Genomic DNA, 17,446 nt, shown 5'->3' with positions numbered 1-17,446 from the left:
TTTAAAATTCTTTCATATCTGTTGGACATACAAAATAACGGACAGTACCAAAAAACAAAAAAAAACAAAGAATTCCAAAGCTACTACGTCACTGACGAAAAAGACAAAGACCAATACGAAGACAGGAAATGCTAACGGTGTAAACATCAGACAACACTATAAACTTGAGTTTGGCAATATGAACTGGCATTCAAAAATAATTGCACATTTAATTCTAGAAGCATTACCTACAAAATATATTAGGACATAAAGAGTGACAGTTCGTGTACTAATATATCAGCTGTGTGTACAAAACTACTGTATTATTGACATTTGATAGAACTGTTGAAAGAGATTTCAACTTTGGTATTTAAAATACAGAATCTCCCTTTTCTTTGAGTTGCATTAAAACTTTTGTGCTACATGCGCTTACTAAAAGCATCTTCTAGTATATGTAAAAATGGGAAAGGCTGAACACAGAAACAAGATGATATAAATTATTTTTCTACAAAGATAAGTGACATTGTTAAAGCTATAAATTTTAATATTTTTCTGATATTTCTGGATTTTTAGCAGCGCAATCAATATTTATTTAACAAAGGCTTATCAATTCAAACACCTGGTTTGAACAACGTCTTGCATGAGACCAACAGGTAAGAATTAATTTTAATAATTCCTACTAACTTTTCTTTTGAAATTTTATAAATTGCTAAAAAGTATACATTATGAAATATTAATATGTCTGATTACGGACGTTCTAGTGTATATTTCCATTTTATTTTAAATGAAAAAGGGTTACGTAGATATATATTAAATATGTATCTCAGCCTTACAGTTTCTCTAAATTCATTTCTCTGGATTAAAAGAAATTGTGGTCTCAAAGTACGGAATGAATTACAATAGTACGGATACAACAATGAGTATACACTCACACTGAGGGGACGACCATTTGAATTCATTTTTTTTGGGGGGGTGGGGAGAATTTTGAAAATGAAAATTATTGCCTGGTAAGAGCTGAAAATACTTAACCTTGCATACGAAAGGATGAACATAGATATTTTGCAACACAAAATGCAGGAACCAATAGTGTACAAAAGCGCAAATATTTTTTTTTCGCGATAAATGAATAATTAAGCACGAGTAGCAACAGATTGAAGCAGAACTCAAGGAGCTTGACATGACCTTGGGAGAAGCCGAAACAAAGGATAAAGACAGAATTGGATAGCGAAATCTTGTGGCGACCTTCTGCAATAACTGTAAATGAATAGTCAATCCGAAACAAATCTTCCGGACCCCTCTCCAGAATATCAAATGGTCGTTCCCTAGTATAACATTGACAACCACAATTTCAACTACTTCCCCTTTTCTAAGTATTCAAGCGCGTTATACACAGGCACTTGTCTCTGAAATTTTGTTTTTCCTATATACCTTAATGTGTAACATAAGGTATATAGGGAACAACATTTTTCAGAGACAAGTGCCTGTGTTGATACACATGAACACAATGGCGTTTTTTAACACGATCGCTAACAAAAAGTGTTAACTAGTCCATTTTCATTACGAACATCTCCTGAATGACAAGTTTTTGGGGACATGTTCTTCTATTACAGGGTTGCAACGATTTACGCAAAATGAAACAATAAAAAAAATCCTATACATTTGAATCTATTTTGAAGAAGTCCTTAATTCAGTCAACTAGCCCCGGTCATATAAAAATCAATAACATTGAAATTTGAACGAGACTGAATCATTCATTTGAAACGTTGACATATGACTTTATTCCTTCAACAGACATAAGAATGATTTCGTTTTAAGAAAATACGCAACACTTTGACTAAAATAGATTTGGCTAGTTTTATTTTCATAAAATTTTGAAAAAATATTTACTCTGACCTGATAATTTACAGGAATGATTTCATTAGCTATATAGCAGTTTGACAAACATTAATTTTAATCATTGGGAAGCTTGATATCTCTTTACTTATAGAAAGTGATTAAAACGTGCAGCTTGTTTTTAAATAGTTAACTCCATTATGTGTTCTGAACCTCCTTAAACATTTAGCAGAAGTCCTTTAAAACACTCACTAATGTTCATTTGCAAAAGAATGAAGTATATACAATGTATATTAATGTTTTTCATTTCATTTTATATGTTCCAATCAATTTTGAAAATTTCTTTGCTACTTTATTGGTCGTTTCTGTGCTTAGAAATGGTTCCAAATATCTTTTCTGTCAGCAGATTCGGATTCAAGTCAATAGTTCCGTTTTATATGCAGAAATAAGGAATGATATATAAACCAGCAACATATCTTTAACAACAAACAACCACAACGTATAATTTTGAATGATAAAAATGGACCAAAAGCCAACCAAAAGTTTCAAATAACAAAGCATCACTTAAATTATAAGCATAAAAATTGACTCCATAACTTGAAAAATTAGTTCAACATTCGTAATTCATGATTTGACAACGCAAGCCGCAATTTCCGAAAATAAACAATCCATTTCGATCGATTCTTCCAGTAATAATGAATTTGAAAAGAAAGTGAAGATCTTTTTTCATAAGATATTCAAGTTTTCCCCATTACAACACATCATTATTTGTATTGCTGTATATTTAAATGTATGATACCGATGCACGTGCGCATGACATTGTATTTTTAATTTAATATACCTTCAATGATATGTTCGCACGAAATCAAAAGTGCTGATGGTAAATTACTTAAAACTCTAACAAAAATAAAAACCAAGCGGATCCATTTTGGTAGCAAAAAATGTGCGAGGTCAACTTTGCCTGAGGGAGTTCAGTATAATAACGAAATTATTTTTGTCACATTCTTTCTGGACAGCGAGCGTGTTGATTAGAATATAGACCAACCTTCGACGTCGAAAACTATTTGCTTCCATTATAAGATCGTTGATCGTAATAAAGTCCTGTTACATTTGGCATTCAAGGTAATGTTTTCGTTTATGATAAATAAAGATCATCAATTTAATAGACATCAGTCGCATGCAAAAACTCTTTATTCATTAACTTCATTTAAATGCAAAAAGTGAATGAGGTCCAGAAAAGGAACGAACACCCAATTTAGAATTTTACTCAATTTTGTTTACACACTAGCTATGTTAAGTAATGATTGATTCATTGATACATTATTAATGTCCAGCATCAAGTATTACGATCATGCTCAAATCTAGATCCGGTTTGATTATTTTCTAAAAGAGTGTTATTAAAAGTGGAAGAACTAGGAGACTGGAGTAATATTGGAAAAGAGCCTATCAGATGTATATATATACACAAACCAAAGTTCCCTTATCAAATCGGATGATACAAAGTACGTAGAACTATTAAAATATGTTTAATTCTCGGTATGGTATTTTAACCTCTGACATTTTGCTTTTTATATTGTTGTTATTTGAATTTGTTGCTGGTGTAAGTACATCAAAACCTAATTTGTAAGGACTTCTGGTAGCTGTAATTTTATCAAGTAAATAAACTGGTTGATAGAAGCTTGCTTAATTCCAGCTTCCATTCTTATAAAAGATATTCAAGACGAAAAGAATTTAAAAGAAAAATAAATTATTGATTCTTTGGATGTGAATAGAAGTTTCATATTTGACGGTCTGAGTAGGCAAGAAAATTTATATAAGGTACCGACCATTCATTTTTTGTGGGGGAATGTTTTATTTTTTAATTTTTTTATTCTATTTTTCCTGAAAACAAATATTTTTTTAGAAGGGAAGTGAAAATAATAGTTTGTTTCATTTGAATATTAGAGAGAAAATAAATTAAAAACTGATTTTCCAAAAACAAATTCATGTTCCTGTAATGTATGTTATTGAAAAAATATAGTTTGTTTTTATTTAAGTCTAACAAAAATTTATCATAAGTGAAAACCAACACCCCAACACAAGAAAAATTACACATTTAGCAGGTTAAGACTCTATATGTGTGGACCAAGTAAGAATAATCAACGAAAGGTTGTTGCACTGATTCTTTAACGTCCTGTCCTGAACTGTCTAATGGTTCAGACTTAACATTGACGCTTATGGACCTTGGCTGTTTTAAGCTACTCAGTTTAATTTTTCTATGTTTATTTATGTTTACAATAAATTCAATACCCTTTCCGGAAAAGAAAAAAGATGTAGTTAAAACGCATCTACAAATGATGTGCAATTATTTATCAAGGATTTAAAACCAGAGACGAAAATAGTATAAATAGTGTGACGGACGGACAGCAGCAACGACGAAGTACCCAACATTTTGCAGACAGAACTGGTATGACACATTAATTGTTGTTTGATTGATTGATTGTAAAAGAGAGGAAGAAGATAACAGAAGGACACTCAAACTCATAAGACAAAGACAAACTGACAATGCCATGGCAAAAAAGACCAAAAGACAAAAAAAAGTCTACAAAACACAACATAGAAAACGAAAGACAGAGCAACACGAACATAACGAAAAACCGGGGGTGATCGCAGGTGCTCCGGAAGGATGAGAGGATATTGTTTCCAATGTGGTACCCGTCGTGTTACTCCAATAAAATACATTGATCAGTTATATCAAGTAATTATGTATCACGCAATAGCGGATTGGTAATTGACTCTTATTTTACCTAAGACATCACCAAATTCGGAAACCATCGGTAATGTAAATGTCAATATTATGCAATTTCTGAGCAACAACAAAAAAAACCAAACTTTGTCCGATTCTGTAATAGCACTAGCGACACCATACCAGTTCGTTTGCATACATACATTCACCCAGGTACTTCTCAAAACTAATAAAAAAGAGGGAAATACGAAACATGAAATTGAAAAAGTTTCTTAAAAGCCAACTATGACAGCAGAATTATGAAACAATTATAATTCCTGTACTGTATAGCTTCAATAAACAAGTTTCTTTGTTATCATATCTTGTTTACGCTGCGTGATACTCGAGAATCGAGAACCAGCGGTCCTAAACCAGGGGATGACGCCTAATACTCGGAATATTTCTACATATAACTTCTAAGGTGAAGAAACTTCATATTACGAATCGGTAAAAATGTTGGAAAGCTGATTTTCAAAGGGTCGTTCTAAACTGGGACATACCATAACAGTGTTCCAGCGTTAAGTACAATTTTAAAAAAGTAAAAAAAGGAGGAAAAATAGAGTTTGTAAAGCATTCATCTTGATGCTTAAAACACAAGCAATTCTTGAAAGCAAACATTCCGTGTTTTAAACTTTTGAAAATAAGATTTGGCCTTATTTCATAATGTTTGTTTCTGTTTTTTTTTTTATATTTTCTTTAATCTACAAGGGTGGCTGATAGTAATGTTTAAATTAATTTAGGATGACCCAATCACAACATGACATCTTTATTAAAAATGTATGGTCGACCATTTTCAAGTTTCGAGTTTCACCCAAATTTTTTTAAATTGCTAATAAAAGAACGGAATTGTTTGGTAGCACTAGCATTCGGATATTCAATAATATGGTAGATGAATTAAACAGTTATATTATAACTATGAATTGAATATGAATTAATAGTAATGTTGTAACTGATTAACACAACTTTTGTTGACAATAAGATGTGTTTGTTTTGTTTTGTTTTTTCATTTTTTGTTCGTTGTTTTCGGTCCAAATTGTCATGTAACTCCCAAATATTGTTTCCAATTTTCATGTAACACATGTACCTAGTAAACCAAAACATGAACTTCCTCCCACCAAGTTGAAGCCTTTGTTCATTGAGGCCGGTTGTTCACACACCTATTATATATAACACTAAAAATACAAGGTTCGGGGTTCAATAGAGTTTGATGCCATCGTTTGACAATTGTCCTGTCAATGAATATGTCATATAACAAGCTTTGTTTTGACAATTTTGTTATAGTTTTAAATATCATAATTGCACTAACACGTGCAAACTAACTCAGTTCGAAAGTACAACTGTACAATAATAGCAATGCATTTTTCACGGAAATTCCGAAATCCAACGATAAATTGATGGACAGAGTGAAAAATTTAGAATAATTTGGGTATAGGATACACGATTCATACAAGGTAAGACTTCAGTGATCAACCAATCCTTAATGATTCCTGTTTAACCGATTTATACCGAGGAATTTTACAAAATATTTGAAAATGAAAATTGAGCACAAACATCTTATTTTCAAAACAAGGAAACATTAAATTATTTGCTACGAGAAATGGATTTTTTTTACACTTTCAGCTTTAAGATGCTATAATGTTGACAATTTAAAAAAAAAGTTATGTTCTATCAATTTTAGCATTTATCAGTTAATAGTGTTTTGAATTAATGTTTTTTTGTGGTTTTATCAGATTGTATTTTAATGATTAAATTCGGTAAACTTATAAAATACGTTCCTTGAAGTCATTTTAGCCTCAAATTTTAGGTAAACCCTGCGTAAACACTGCCAGGACTTTATCTTGCCGTTTTTAATTTTTTTTTTTAATTTGTATAAGGTGGTATTGAAGTGTTAAGTGTTGCATTTTTATTTATTCCTACATTTCCGGAAAAATATCATTATTAGTCTCCGTGTATCCGTCCATCAAGCGTGCTGGTGATTTTAAACACTCTTTTTCTGAGTTGAGGGATTGTCTCATTGACAATCATACCACATCTCCCTATTTCTATATAGTATTTTTTGTATCAAGTAAGAATCATAAGTTCAATTAAAATATAGACGCATTTTAAAATCAAGTTCTTATATGTAAATTCGGACAAAAAGATAAATTTATTCTATTTCTTTACTTTATTAATAATATAGTATTATTTGTTTTATGTTTTTCGATGTGAATAAATGAGCCGCATTTACATGTATATTTAAAAAGAATTTCAACAAAAAGTAGATACTTATTTATTGTTTTGATTTCTGTCCGAATTTGATGATATATCATCTGTAGTTATGTATTAAGCTGTATATCTATGATAAATCATTTCAGGTTCCTAGATTTTGAACCAGAAGTGTGACCTGTTCGTTACACCGTTATGCACATCTTTTTTTTTATTTTCAACTTATTTTGTTTTAGTGGGTTTTTTTTTCTAATTTTTGAGCTCTTTTTGGTCATTAAGCTCTCTGAATGTTTCTGTTCTTATATATACTTCCTTGGCTTTCAGACATTCTGCTTTGAGCGTTCTTGAAGAAGATAAATCCCCAAAAAGCGCTTTAAACTCATGAAATTTACAAAGTGTTGTTTTCATTTTTTTACGAAAAGTTATTTTTAAACATTTTGAGATTAGTTTTACCCAAAATAATCAACCAAAGACATTTGGGAACTATCATATGTAGTTAGGGACTACTGTAGATACTAGCAGAAGCCACCTAGCGTGTCTTCTATTTGGAATTTCTGTTTCTTCATATTTAACGTTGTACACCATCGGTATTTTTAATGGTGCATTACATTTACGAGCATTGCCATTACATTTGCGCGTGAAAATCATTACGTTTGCGTGCATCTTTTGGTTACATTTGCGCGCAATTTTTTTACAGGTACACACAGGTTAATTTCATTTATTTATCTTATTTATTTAACTATTTACAAGTAACCCCTTCCGTTAGTCTAAGTCCCCTGTTCACCAATGAGGAGGTATAATTGGTTTTTATTATGCACAAAGCACTAAATCCTGGAAATAAGGATAATGATGTTAAAACAGAGCAAATCTGAAGAGTACATATCGGTACTAGCTGAATATTTGAAGCCCAGTGCTTTAAGAGACTATTCTGTCAACTTCTTCATTCTGGTATTTTCGAAATAGTTCTTTCATATACTCTGTTTTCTCTATTTACTTCCAAGTACAACTGCTGGTGTATCAAGCCTTCTTAGTTTGGAAACAAAATGCTATTCACTCTGCAATATTTCCAATTCAGTTACATGTATGCCTGATAGAGCGAATACAGAATTTCTCATTTTTAGAAATCAATGTGAAAAATATCTAATTCAAAATGAAAAATATGTTCAAATTTAATAACTATCGACACAGTTATTACTAATTGTCTTTGTATTTATTTGTACCTATATTACCAGTAAAATTAATGCTCGCAGATGTTATAAAAAGCTGCGCGCAAACGTAAAATATTTTAATCCCTAAATGCGCGCAAATGTTATAAAAAGCTGCGTGTAAACGTAAAACATGTTTATCCCTAAATGCGCGCAAATGTAATGCGCCCATTTTAAAAATAGGTTGTACAATTTTGGATCAACAAATTTTCGTTGGTTTCTGTCCATCGTATTTGTTTTTCGTTTATTGTTTTGTTATAAATCAGTCCGTTTTTTTTGTTTCGTTTGAATTTCTGATATCTTGAGGTCAATAATTCACAAAATCTTTTTCTTAAAAGATACGATTTTCAAACAATTTAAACCATATCTGGAAAAATTTTTGATTTTTTTTTTTAATTAAAAGAGAGGAGTATGTCGAGTTACGTGAACAAGTTGCTTGAAAATGAATGAGATGGTCGTTTGACATTTCATAAGATTATATGACCATTAAATGGAGTTGTCAACCTCTTGTATTATATGTATCAGTATTTACCAATATAAATCTAACATTTTAACATGAATTATAATAAATATTTACACATATCATTTAACTTATAGGTACATTGCATACTTTAATGACTTATGAAATTAAATGTCCCTTTGGTATCTTTCGTCTCTCATTTTTAATTATGTTCATTTCGGAGAAAGGTCTGTATTGTAAGTGTAAAAAAAGTCTTTTTGTGGTGGTGCATAACACTACAGGGAGATAACTCTGTAAAGATCAGCTGCACGTTATAATCACGTTCTATTGTTAAGGAAATATTAAGCTTCTTAATGATCAAAATTAGTATTTGTCAAACTGCTATGTATCCAATGATTTTTTTCCAAAAAAAGTGTGTGGTTCGAGGTTTTTTTTAAATTCCATGTTATGTCAAATTTTCAAAGTAAATATTTTGTAAAAATTTTATGAAAATTGAACGAGCCAAATTAATTTTAGTCAAGGTGTTTTTACCACCTTAACATAAATTGCTCCCTTTATATATTTTCAAATATAATCTTATGATATATATACAAAGAATGATGTTACATGCATGCTATGATCTAGACTGAGAAAAAAATAATTTCAACTAGCTGCAGACAATTTTGGGATAAGGGACACTGTCAACTTGGTACATTCAAAATTATTAAACCATTGCCATGACGTCAGCCTATTTATTTACCGTGGTTTGAAGTTTTCTGTATATGTAAGAGGATGATTATCATGATGAAAAGGATTATCATTCTCTTACAAACTTAGAATATTGTAAAGTGCTCAAGGCTCAAATGATTTCTTGATCGGTTGTATTCAAGAATTAGTTTCATTGTTAGTGCAATGTTTATGAAAAATGCATGACTTCTTTTTTATGTATTTTATTTTAGAATAATTTTTAGTGATGTAAGGACTTTCTTATGATTTTGGAAAATATAATTCATTGTGTTTAGACACTTGATGACACAACAGTACAATAAAATAGTGGGAATTGTATAAGTTTCGTGATTGTGAATATAAATGTTATTCATGTAATGTTTTAGTGAGGTATTATCTTTTTGTTTATTTACAGTTCAAATCTATAAATTCAAAATTTGAGTTAAAGCTGAATTTTATTTCACAATATTTCAGTCCAGCTCTTTACATCAAATGCTACTTCATTATGCCAGGGAAATATTCGAATGAAATGCCTTTAAAAGTTTTAAATATATTCAAAAATTGAATGAGATTCTTTTTTTTTATCAGAATATTGGAAATTACTTTTTATACCAAACACGGATCCAGAAATCTGAGTTGTGTCAAGCATATTAGATAAATATTTATGTTCATATTTAATTTCAATTTTTTAAAACTTTTTTTGCATTGCTTTGGTAGAGTTTAATTTTTAGTAAATTGAACTATTTTAAAATATTCTAATTTTTTATTCTAATTTTTTTGTATGTTTGAAAATTAAAGTTATATTAGTCAGTTTCAATCACAAATCCATTCAAGCTGATCACAGGGGTTTGTTACAATTTGACGGGTTTACTATCCATACGAACCCCGAAAAAAACACACGTGTTTTCGGGGTTCATATGGATAGTAAACCCGGCAAATTGTAACAAACCCCTGTGAGCTGATACATGTGCTTCGGGGCAGTTGTTACTCATTTATAGAAACTCTTTGTTTTGAACTGTAAATAGGCATAAACAATAGGATAATCCCTTACTAAGAACATGATTTACATTCATTCTTCACATTAAAGAAGCATCAAATCCTACAGGGGCCTCGGTGGTCGAGTGGTCTAAGTAGTTACTACTGTAATCACTAGCCAGTCAACACTGAGGTTGTGAGTTCGAACCCCGCTCGTGCGGGTGCACTCGACTCCAATCTTAACTGCCTAGGATTGTCAGTTTTCCTATCGAAGGTCGGTGGTTTTCTCCGGGCACTCCGGCTTCCTCCACCAATAAAAATTGGCCGCCACGAAATAGCCCAAAAGCGGTGCTTAAAAGTGGCGTTTAAACACCATAAACCAAAAATCAAAATCAAAATCAAATCCTACAATTTCATTGGTTGAGAGCACTATGCCATATTCTAATTTTCAATAATCAACGCTTCCTAAATCTTTGGCTGAAATTATATTCAATTGTTTCCTTTATGTGTCTAATTTCAATAAGTTTTAATTGGCTTATTTACTGATTTCTGTTCACTAATGGGATAAATTTATAAACATATCTTTAACTTTTGTAATTTTTAAATGTCTTCATTTGGAATCGAACCCCTCCTTGAAATCTGTTATGTGTGACTGACATCGACATATCGACGAAACCTTTCGGCTACCAAATGGGTTGCAATATAGGTGTCTATTTTATATATATATAAATGAACATATGATACACATCGGTACAACGGACGTACATGATTGTACCTTTATATATACATAATAGACAATCGTATAATATAAGTTGGTAGCCGCGAGGCTAAGATCAATGAAGAAGTAGAGACTTGTCTGTTTAGGTTCGACTCCCTGCTTTCTGTTTGCTGTCCCTATTCTTTAGTTTTTCCGTTTTTCGTATTTTGTATGTTATTGTTGATATTTTTGTAATAATAGCGGGATTTCTCGTTTATTTTTGGATTATAATTGGCTATTTATTAATGCATCGTTGAACATGATAACATGGTAAATTAAACTCATTTACAATACCTTCTTAACAAGAAAGTGCTTTAATTTTGAAAAGACATCAATATAATAGTTTAAGTTAGAGAAACGATGGATAAGCGTTGATTCATGGAAAAAACAACACTTTCGCCCTCCGGGCTCATGGTTTCTTTTTCAAGAATCAACGTTTATCCATTTTATCTATAATACGTATCTTAAATAAAATGTCTTTAAAGCAGATAGATTTGAGTATGTAGGAATGAAGAAGATTTTAGGTTATCTTTGTTAACTGACTGAACCATGAAATCTACCTTTTCAGAATGTACTTTATCCTACAAAAAATTGACGTATTCTTATTTTTTTTTTTTCTTGTGAAAGCCGTTGATACTGCCTTTTCAACCAAATTTACATGGCACATACCAAAAAGCGAACAATTAAAACTATAATGTGTAATTCAAATGTGAAATTATGTATAAACCAACAAAGTTTATCATTAATATACTTATTTTTAGTTTATTTTACAGAATGCACCGGGATGAGATGGCACGAGTACCTCTGCATAAATACAGGTAATTAGTGATACAATATAACCAAAAAGCTCGTCGGCAGTGTCGCATACTATGTTTATTAACTTTCACGCAATCGAATCTTTCAGTTAATGAGAATAGGACATCAGTGTTAAATAAACCTGACTGATAATATAATGGAAAAACGGCCTACCAAATAAGAGGGGATTTCCGTTTTCTTTGAGATTTTTCGTTGTAGGTCTTGTTCAAACAAATTTTTAAAGCTACATAAAAAATTAACGATGACCGTTTGGTATTTTATTAGATTATATGATCATATATATAATCATAATATAATCTATTTTTTGTCAGTTTTTATGTTCTTTCCTTTTTTGAATTTGCTTTGGAGTTCGGTTTTATTTGGTATACTTTTTAAATCTAAATTGTGAAATGTGAAATGGAAAAAATCGATTGACGAACACTATTGTCGATATTTTCTTTTACTGGTGTACAGTCTTTTGAGTTTTTGTTGCGTGAACCCCCTGAGGGGTTGCTTATATATTGGCGAGTTTTGGATGTGTCTATGGGCCACTCGATATCTCTCGACCGGAAGTCGGAATAAAATTCTCGGAACGTCTCGAAAGTTTTCGATCATTTATATAGCCTGGCATCCTGACCCAATCTAATACTTCGTCGATAACTATCAGCGCTGAACAGGACTGAATTACTGCGCATGTGCATGTTCTATAAACAAGGAATATATCGATCGGATCGTTAATTAACAGTTGATTCACGACGTTAATCAATAACGTTTGAATTATTTATGCTAAATTTTTCGAAATTTGCATTTCATATGAAATGAAAAATAATTTTCAATGAATTCGTGACAATATAAATATTTCCCGCCACGTGTCAAGAAATGACGCTATCCCACGATGCAACATTGTATCATCCAATTGAAGAAATCATGTCGTCGTAATGCGCCTGGCTCTACTGTCAAGCAGTGAGCCAGGATCCCAGGAACATTTATACAGGTAGTTATCTAGGTCTTTGATACGGTCCCTCTATGGCTAGCCTAGGCTACCGAGTGACATTACACCATCAAAGTAAATTGGAAAGTAAACAATAAGGCTAGGTTGCAGTCAATAAATCGTTTAAATATAAGAACCTTTTTGCCTTTTCACAAAACATATGTGTTTTTAATAATGTGAATTTGATGTGAAAGTTTCTACACAAGTATTATGACAACGCAATTATATTTGTTTTAAAACGACCCCTGTACACTGTGTGTATCTAGGTCAATTATAACGTGGTATTGTGCATTGTCATGATAACATGTAAACTACTTATGTCTGAAGATTTAACCACGTGTGTATTTTCATCATAGACTTAAAGGAGAGAACATTCTGGTTTAAATGTGTATATTAGATCGGAAAACAAGACCAGATTTTCTGCTTTGGTATTTCAAAACATTCATTTGTAAATGAAACATGCATAATAATTAATTCTGAATAAATCCTTGCATCATACAAAAAAAATGTTGATAAACAATAATAATTATATTTCTACGTTAATTATTTTCTACCGTTTTAGTAAGGTTTTATAAGTAATTGTTATTTATTTTTTTGTATTGTAATATATCTATAAAACGGAAAGTAAGATAAGTAAATTAAATATTTAAATTTAAACGGTCGTGAATAAAAATACTTGTGTGTTTTCAATTCACAAAGATTTTAAATCCTTGCAGCTCACAAAAAAACGTAATAATAATTTACAATAATCATAAAAAAATTTAATTATTAAAGTACTATCATAATGTTAATTTTTTTGTACTGTTTTAGTATGGATTTATAAGTCTTTGCTTATATTTTGTATAGAAATCTATTCATATAGTGGAATGGTAGAATTTAAAAATAGATTCATTTGATAAATAAAATGTCCGTCCGTAAATACTTGACGTTTGTGTTTATTGATACTATATGTATATATATTAAAAATTTTCGGAAAAAAATTACTAACAGGAACGTATGTTTATTGTAAAATTTCAATTCTACTTTTGTTTGTTTGTTTTAATAGTTTAACCTTATAACATCTACATATTTTGTACTATGGTACGATTTTGAAAATTGTATTCACTGTGTTACCCAACTATCCTACACGTCTTGATTCATTCACAATATAGATCACATTTCAAACGCACACTATCGGTTTGCGTTCTCAAAAATTCAAATAATACTAATTTCACTCGTGAATGCGCATTTTCGTTTTTCTCATCTGAATTTAGGACCCGGCTGTAAGAGATTGGCATGTGACTTTTATGCACGGTCATCATTACTTACGGTATTCTGACCTCTAGCTGTTTCTCTTTTGTTTCTTTTTTGAGTCACTGTCCTATAATAAACTTTGACCTTTTCGAAAAGCTAAGGATTGTCTACCCAAGGAATAGATTCCTTAACTTTATAATTTATTTGGCCTTCTAACTTTTTTCATTCGAGTGTCACTGATGCTTTTTTGTATAATGGCGTCTGGCGAACATCATTCTAATTTTGGTATCTTTTTATATCTACATACCTTTTTTATATAAATTGGTTATTTTGAGGGTATGTACAGGTATTCATAAAATATCGGAATTAAGATATTCTTCGGCAAAACCAAGTTTCCCTGTAGAATATTTGAATTGATTTAAGTAAAATCAAGAAATCCTTAAAATTTGAGATGTTTTATTAGACCAAAAAAGTCTCTTTATAAGATGTCCCAGTCAGTTGCATGCCACAGGTTTCATTGCACACGGAAATTGGACTTTAGTTTTATCTATACAATTAACATCTTCCATGAGTACAGACAGCTTCAATAACGAGTTGAGAAGATGAAGGGCCATGCAGGAAGCAAAATATAAAGATATGATAGATAAAATAAATGCATGCAGAATTCCAGATAAAAAAGCAAACAGAGTGCATAAATTTATATTGCGATTGGTTTGTGCAATTTGCATAAGTCATCTGGTTTGTAGAAATTGGGATTTGCAAAAGGGTTATCATCGGGAAAATTATGTACATTCCCAAGTACTAAATAAAATAGTCTAGCTTTAAAATGTACATTCAAATAGTAGATGTAAATATACACTTTCAACTGACTTCTTCTAATTACAGTCAATTATTTCAATTCAAAAGCAAACACAAATTCAGCAACAATCTTTTGGTGACCCGGCAGTCAGCGGTCTTAGGTTCACGTGTTGCTTTTCTTTTTTAAAGAAAGCTACTTTTTTTTAGGTAGTCCAACGATGGTCGACTACGTAGGCCATAAATCTACCTTAGTTACTTCTTACATTTCGATTCATGTTTTAATTAATGACGTCAAAATGAAGTTATGGTGAGGACTAATTTGTCGAAAAAAGATTATTTTTATTTCTTTTCATTATCAATATTGCAGTAGACCATGCATGTGTAGTGTCAGTCATAACAACATCTATATGAACAAATATAACCAGTGAAACATTTGAATGAGCAAAATTTCCATTGCTCTTATTTCCCCCTTTTTTCATATTAACTACAGTTAACTCAAGCATCAACATCAAACAGCCAACGGCCGAGTGTATATCAAATCATATTTTCTTGCACTTGTGAAAAAAAACGGAGCATGTATAAGGGCAAGTAATAAATTGTTTGTTGTTTTACGACCTTTTTGAACATTATTTATTATTACAAGTGATGATCATTTATCTTTTATGAATTTTAGGTCAAAACATAAACTGGTAATTTTGTTCACTATTGTAAATCCGGTTGCTGGGTTCCTGCTATGGTACTTAAGACGTCGACTATTGCGAAAATGCTCAAATAGAACTGAATTATTGAGAGTAGAGAGACAAATGTCAACTTTAAGCTTTTTCGGAACGATAACTACATTTTTTATGGTGACTCTGATGTGTCTCTGCCTGGCTATATCTGTAAGAACAGATCACAAAAGGCGCGTACAACATCAACAGCAGCCATCATTTACTCCAAACGAAATGCTGAATCAGATTTATAGATCACAATTAGATAATTTAGATGCTCCAAATTTAAGCAGTAAAATCGAAAATGCTCCACGGGAATCGGAAGCCGATGGTGAAGTACATCATATATTAAAAGGAAAGACATGCGGAATTAATATTACTAGTGTGTTAGACCGTTGGTGTGAATTCAGACACAACACATCTACCTTTTCGATTCCATAGACCTGATTTGTTTCTAATTGATTGTAACAATAAAGGTATTTTATGGGAGTAAGTATTTTGTCTAGCCATAACGATAAGTGTATATATGTTTTATCTGTGATGACTTCTTTTTCCAGATGAAGACTTTCTTTTTCTTAAGTAGAAAAGCATATTGGTATGCAAAAGGGGTAATGATCTTATGAACATCATGACTTCGAAAAAAAACACCAACATTTGTAGGAACTCGGTCAAAATGCGCTATTCTTATCAGGTAGGTGGCTAATAGCAATATTTTGTTCAGTTCTTTTGTCGATATCGTAAACTTGTATATCAAAGATGGTTCACTTATAAAGCTGAGACATTTTCACATGGTTTAGATTTTAGGGGTACCATAAGAGATTAAATTTTCTGCAATTTTACAAACCATTTTGTGATATTGAGAGAGAGCAATCACTTTACCAAATGAATTTATCAGGAAATTCAGTTCTTTGAAACACTTGCTTTTATGTCATTATAAACTCATCCTCTTGCACAGCTGACTTAAATTGCCCAGTTCAGTCAATTCTTTAAAATAGTAACATGTCCAATATCATTGCGGTGAAATAATTTGGACTCAAGTTATAAGAAATAAAGCATGGTCATGTTTCCGCTTTTAGCCATTAGGGATATTGACAGAACTTTGTTTTATTGATTTTGATCGTCCTTTTTAAATTTTCGAAGGTTTCAGCGATGAGCTCATGTCCTACAACACAAAATTCTTCAAATACTAGTAATATACGAAATGACATAATTAAACCACTGACGCGGTTCCTGACACTCCAATTGTTATAAAAAATAAGAAAATGTGGTACGATTGCCAATGAGACAACTCTCCACCAGAGACCAATTGACATAGAAGTTAACATCTATAGGTCACCGTAAAAAGTAAAATAACAAAACTACAGAACTCCAAGGAAAATTCAAAACGGAAAGTCCCTTCTCAAATGGCAAAATCAAAAGCTCAAACACATCAAACGAATGGAAAACAACTGTCATATTCCTGACTTGGTACAGGCATCTCCTTATGAAGAAAATGGTGGACTAAACTTGGTTTTATAGCTAGCTAAACCTCTCACTTGTATGACAGTCGAACGATACTAGGGTAAAATGTTTATGTACCATACTAATAATCGTTTTATATAGATAGCCAAAGGCAGTTATTTGTTGTGGATCTTCACATCTACTGTGATTTTGCGTTTTGTTTTGTTATATTCCCTAATTCTATCAATTCGAAATTCCAGTCAATCTTGCAATCGAGATATCATATTTGACAAAAAATAGCAAATAACTTAATGAAAAATAAAATAACAAAAATACCGAACTCAAAGGAAAATTCAAAACGGAAATTCCTTTATCAAACACATCAAACGAATGGAAAACAACTGTCATATTCCTGATTTGGTACATGCATTTCTTTATGTAGAAAATGGTGGATTAAACCTGGTTTTATATCTAGCTAAACCTGTCACTTGTATGATAGTCGCATAAATTTTCATTATATTGACAACAATGTGTGAACAAAACAAACAGACATAATAGGTAAAAATGTCAAAAATAGGGGTACAGCAGTCAACATT

General features: G+C 31.3%; 1 long non-coding RNA gene across 1 annotated transcript; it reads left to right on the top strand.

Annotated features, from left to right (window-relative positions):
* Nucleotides 1-5,890: 5,890 nt before the first annotated feature.
* On the top strand, nt 5,891-15,899 carry LOC127703501 (uncharacterized). Its single transcript, XR_007982993.1, has 3 exons — nt 5,891-6,027; nt 11,657-11,701; nt 15,374-15,899. It is a non-coding gene; the product is annotated as an uncharacterized LOC127703501 (long non-coding RNA).
* The last annotated feature ends 1,547 nt before the right edge of the window (nt 15,900-17,446 follow it).

The sequence above is a fragment of the Mytilus californianus genome, unplaced genomic scaffold (genome assembly GCF_021869535.1).
Source record: "Mytilus californianus isolate M0D057914Y unplaced genomic scaffold, xbMytCali1.0.p SCAF_1, whole genome shotgun sequence".
NCBI classification, from domain to species: Eukaryota; Metazoa; Mollusca; class Bivalvia; order Mytilida; family Mytilidae; genus Mytilus; species Mytilus californianus.
The sequence above is the reverse complement of the archived record's forward strand: the minus strand, read 5'-3'. Positions and strand labels throughout refer to the sequence as shown.